Raw genomic sequence first — 6,075 nt, forward strand, 5'->3', positions numbered from 1 at the left:
AGGGGTGCGGACTGACGGGGGCGGACGCACACGCTAATAACACAGACTTTATTCACAGGGAATTAACAAAACAAACAGAAACAAACTCAAGGGCAAACAGGAATCGAAGAAATAACATGACTAGAAACAGAGCAAGCAAAACAAGATGAAACAATACTAAATGAATGGGGCATGAAACGAGCAAGAGGAACGAGCAGGAGAAACGAAACAAACAATACGAAGAAGAATACGGAGAACAAGGCTAACATTACAAAGAACATAGCAAAAGAAACAAAGAACAATGAACGACACCAGGAAGTGAGGGAAGGGGACTTAAATACAATAACAAACGAGAAACACCTGAAACGGATAACAAGGGTAAAGACGAGGAGGCGGAACAAAGGCGGGGCATGAACATAAACAAAACAAAGCCATGTGCTGAGATAGGAAAACAGACAAAACGAGACGAGGGCGTGACAATATTCTGTTTGTGATCCTTGTTGTAGTTGTATCAATTTTCAATTTTTGTATGAATACATGTTGCAAGAGTTGAATAAATGTTTACCTGGTATTATTGTTATGCTTATTGATCTGTGGACTCAAACATGGCACAAAAAGGACATATTAAGTAGATTTAAAATAAAAAAAAATATGGCAACAAAGTGACATGTGATATTATTGAATAGATATAAAGTTACTATAATTAGTAAATAGAAACAAGCTTTCTCCAGATACTTAGTACATGCTACTCTTCAACACTTACAAGATATTTAGTAAATATTAGTTAAGTTTACTCAGATAAATAGTGAAATTTTTCACTTATGAAATTAATTTGTACTTACTCAATATTTTTTGAGGTATATTAAATCATATTTAGGCATGTTATTACTAAATTCAACACATTTTAACTGTGCCTTTTATTAACATTTACATAATTTTCTTGCTTAAATTTAGTTAATTTATTCAATGAATGTTACTTAAAAGTTTGAAAATTAGAATCAACTCATTAATATTACGTGTCACTTTGCTGCCATAATTTTTTAAAGTAACTAATGGGTCACATTTTTTACAGTGTGACCCTGAGAGCGATGTTTGTTGTGTTATTTTAGGTTATTTTATAATTATATATATATATTTAATGAACTTTGATATATATAGAATGAACTTTGATATATATAGAATGAACACTGATATATATAGAATGAACGCTGATATATATAGAATGAAAGCTGATATATATAGAATGAACGCTGATATATATAAAATGAAAGCTGATATATATAGAATGAACTTTGATATATATAGAATGAACGCTGATATATATTTTATATATATATATACAAATATTTGCTATTTTGTGGAAATGATGAAGATTTTAGGACATGACTCTCAAGTCACTCTGATGTGCCATTTAAAAAAAAAGGCTCGTTGTGTAGTCCTATGTCTGTAAATTTATTTCCAAATTTATATAATTATTAAAAAGAAACCTTTAGTTTGCACAGAATAATTTCACTTCATAATCATAGTACCACACCTGATTATGTCACTCACTTAATATGTCATTCTGATGTGTCATTTCAAAATAAAGGCCATTTGAATTGTCCCATTTCTGTAAATTTATTTTCAAATTTACATAATTATTAAAAGGAAACCTTTAGTTTGCACAGAATATTTTCACTTCATAATCATAGTACAACACCTGATTATGTCACTCATTGAATATCAAGTCATTCTGATGTGTCATTTCAAAATAAAGGCCATTTGAATTGTCCCATTTCTGTAAATTTATTTTCAAATTTACATAATTATTAAAAGGAAACTTTTAGTTTGCAAAGATTAATTTCACTCCATAATCATAGTACCACACCTGATTATGTCACTCACTTAATACCAAGCCATTCTGATGTGTCATTTCAAAATAAAGGATCTTTGAATTGTCCCATTTCTGTAAATTTAATTTCAAATTTACATAATTATTAAAAGGAAACCTTTAGTTTGCACATAACAATTTCACTTCATAATCATAGTACAACACCTGATTATGTCACTCACTACATATCAAGTCATTCTGATGTGTCATTTCAAAATAAAGGCCCTTTGAATTGTCCCATTTCTGTAAATTTATTTTCCAAATTTAAATAATTATTAAAAAGAAACCTTTAGTTTGCACATAACAATTTCACTTCATAATCATAGTACCACACCTGATTATGTCACTCACTGAATATAAAGTCATTCTGATGTGTCATTTCAAAATAAAGATCCTTTGAATTGTCCAATGTCTGTAAATTTATTTCCAAATTTACATAATTATTAAAAGTGAACTATTAGTTTGCACAGAACAATTTCACTTCATAATCATAGTACCACATGTGATTATGTCACTCACTGAATATCAAGTCATTCTGATGTGTCATTTCAAATTAAAGGCCATTTGAATTGTCCCATTTCTGTAAATTTAATTTCAAGTTTACATAATAGTTAAAAGGAAACCTTTAGTTTGCACAGAATATTTTCATTTCATAATCATAGTACCACGTGTGATTATGTCACTCCATGAATATCAAGTTATTCTGATGTGTCATTTCAAAATAAAGACCCTTTGAATTGTCCCATTTCTGTAAATTTATTTCAAAATTTACATAATAGTTAAAAGGAAACCTTTAGTTTGTACAGATTAATTTCACTTCGTAATCATAGTACAACACCTGATTATGTCACTCACTAAATATCAAGCCATTCTGATGTGTCATTTCAAAATAAAGGCCCTTTGAACTGTCCCATTTCTGTAAATTTAATTCCAAATTTATATAATTATTAAAAGGAAATCTTTAGTTTCCTGAATATGAAGTCATGCTGGTGTGCCATTTTAAAAAAGAACTATTGTAAATGATCACATTTCAGCTATATTCACTCCGGATGTTGGAATTCTTATTAAAAGGAATCCTCCAGTTTGCACACACCACTTTCACTTCATAATGAAAGTACACCCCCTAAATATGTCTCTCACTTAATATCAAGTCATTCTTGTGTGCCATTTCAGATTAGGACCACTGTAATCAATCAGATTTTAATCATATTCACTGTAGATGTTGAGATTGTTAATAAAAGGAATCCTCCAGTTTGTAAACGCTACTTTCACTTCATAATGATAGTACAGCACATGCAAGCATCAATCATTTAATGTCATACTTTTGTAGTGTGTCTAATTTGTTCATCCACTCATTACATCCAGATCACATTACTGATTTATGTGCTCCCAATGAGCTCTATTATGCTAACGAAGCAAGTCCAATATGCTGCTGTAAAGGTTCTGACTTGATGGAAAACAATGGATTACATTACACCTGAACGTCAATCACTGAACTGGTTATTGGTAAGACTACATTATATATTTTAGGAATGTTTTTTAAATTGGCTTTATGGTCATGTTCCTATTTTACCTTAGTGAAATGATTGTACACTATTAAAAATAAAGCTGCTGTCAGAGGTTCACTGTCACGCCCTCATCCTGTCATGCCTGTTTTCCTCGCAGTCGCCTTTAGTTTCCCAGTCGTGTTGTTTCTTCCTTTTTCATAGTCATGTGGTGTTGTTTCTCTCCCACTTCAGTTCAGGTTGTTTTTGTTTCCTAGTCGTTTCATTCTGTTTCCAAAGTCATGTCGGTTTGTGTAATTCTCATTTGTAATCATGTCATTTCGTTTTTCTCCCCAAGCCTTGTCATTTCTTTCCTCTAAGTATCGTTGTTTTGCCTCCAGTGTATCCATGTCTTGTTTCTTAGTTCGGTCTGTCTCTGTCGTTTTCCTCATTTCATTTCATATGTCTAGTTGTTTCTGTAGTTGCCAATCTTTGTTTTGTTATATCTTTTGTTTCATTAAAATTACTGTGTTTTAGCAAGTGTGTCCACCTCCGTCAGTCTGCCCCGCTAATCATGACAGAATGACCAATCACTATAAGGACGCAGCTAACACAGACAATCCGTATAGGCCCGTAAGGGTATGTTTTAAAGGCGGCTTCGGAATGGAGTAGCCGGCTCCAGCTCATGCCCCCTGCCTCTGTGGACGTCGTCGCAGGGCCTCCTGTCTCCGTGGACGTCGTCGCAGGGCCCCCTGCCTCCGTGGACGTCGTCGCAGGGCCCTCTGCTGCCAAGGACGTCGCTGCACTCCCTCCTGATCTCCAGGAGAACCTTGCAAGCCTCTTGGCACGTCTGGAGGTCTCCATGAAGGCGGCACCCGCCGCTCCTGTCTCCGCGAAAGCGGCACCCGCCGCTCCTGTCTCCGTGAAGGCGGCACCAGCCGCTCCTGTCTCCGTGAAGGCGGCACCAGCCGCTCCTGGACCCATGACTGTGGCTCCGGCCGCCTCTGCACCCGTGACTGTGGCTCTGGCCGCTTCTGCACCCGTGACTGTGGCTCTGGCCGCTTCTGCACCCCTGACTGTGGCTCCGGCCGCTTCTGCACCCGTGACTGTGGCTCCGGTCGCTTCAGGTCGTGTCCGTAGGTCGCCATAACTGTGCCCAGGCTGGTTCCTCAGACTTCCCATAACACATTTGCCAGTCCTGGGCATCCCCCAGTTGTTTTGATTCCCATGTCTGTTCCTGTCCTGGTTCCTGTCTTAGTCCTCGTCCCTGTACCTGTGTCTGCCTTTGTCTTTGTTCCCGTCCCTGTCACTGTGTTCGTGTCAGTCCTGGTAAACGTCCTGGTCCCTGTTCCCCTGCCAAGTCTTATCCAGTCCCCTGTTAATCCAGTCCAGTCCACATTTCAGTCTGTCTTACTCCTGTCCACCTGTCTCTTCTCCTGTCTTGTCTCCAGTCCAGTCTCCATTTCAACCCTCTGTCCTGTCTCAAGTCCAGTCTCCTGTCCATTCCCAACACCCAGTCCCGTCACCTGTCCTGCCTCATGTCCAGTCCCCGTATCCATCCAGTGTTCAATCAAATGTCCTGTCCCCTGTTCAGTCACTTGTCTTGTCTCCCTTCCAGTCCACTGTCCTGTCACCTGCTCCTGTCCAATCTTCTGTCTCTGGTTCTGTCCTGTCCTCAGTTATGTCCCCTGTCTCGTCACCAGTCTCTGCTCCTGTCCAGTCCCATTACCCAGTTCTGCCATATGTTCTGTCTACATTCCAGTCCCCTGTCCTGTCACCTGCCCATGTCCAGTCTTCTGTCCCTAAACCTATTCAGTCACCTGCTTCTGTCCCGACTCCAGTTCCTAGTCTCGACCAATCCCTGTTCCCATCCATTGTCCTATCCAATGTCAAGCACCCTGTCCAGTTTCCCGCTCCGGTCCAGTCTCATGTGTCCACTCCCGTCCTGTCTAGTCCTTTCCAGTCTCAAGTCCTGTCTCCTTTTCCCTTTTTTCAGTCACCCGTTCAGTCCCGTCTGCTCTCCAGTTTTGTCTCCAGTCCGTCCCCCTCTTCATTCCAGTATTTCATCACCCGTCTCTAGTTCTGTCTTGTCCCGTTTCTGTCCTCTGTCTTGTCCCAAGTCTCTTCTCCTGTAGCCCCCCTTTGTCAGCCTCCTGTCCTGTCCAGTGTCCCGAGACAGGAGCGGCTGGTGCCGCCTTCACAGAGACAGAAGTGGCTGGTGCCGCCTTCACGGAGACAGGAGCGGCTGGTGCCGCCTTCACGGAGACAGGAGTGGCGGGTGCCGCCTTCACGGAGACAGGAGCGGCGGGTGCCGCCTCCGGACGTGCCAAGAGGCTTGCAAGGTTCTCCTGGAGATCAGGAGGGAGTGCAGCAACGTCCTTGGCAGCAGAGGGCCCTGCGACGATGTCCACGGAGGCAGGGGGCCCTGCAACGACGTCCACGGAGACAGGAGGCCCTGCGACGACATCCACAGAGGCAGGGGACATGAGCTGGAGCCGGCTACTCCATTCCAAAGCCACCTTTAAAACATACCCTTACGGGCCTATACGGAATGGCGTCCGGCGAATAGCACACCTCGCAAAAGGATTGTCTGTGTTACCTTATAGTGATTGGTCATTCTTATGATTGCGTCCTTATAGTGATTGGTCATCATGATTAGCGGGGCGGACTGACGGAGGTGGACACACTTGCTAAAACACAGTAATTTTAATGAAACAAAAGATATAACAAAACAAAGATTGG

Source organism: Hoplias malabaricus, chromosome 1 (genome assembly GCF_029633855.1).
Source record: "Hoplias malabaricus isolate fHopMal1 chromosome 1, fHopMal1.hap1, whole genome shotgun sequence".
NCBI classification, from domain to species: domain Eukaryota; kingdom Metazoa; phylum Chordata; class Actinopteri; order Characiformes; family Erythrinidae; genus Hoplias; species Hoplias malabaricus.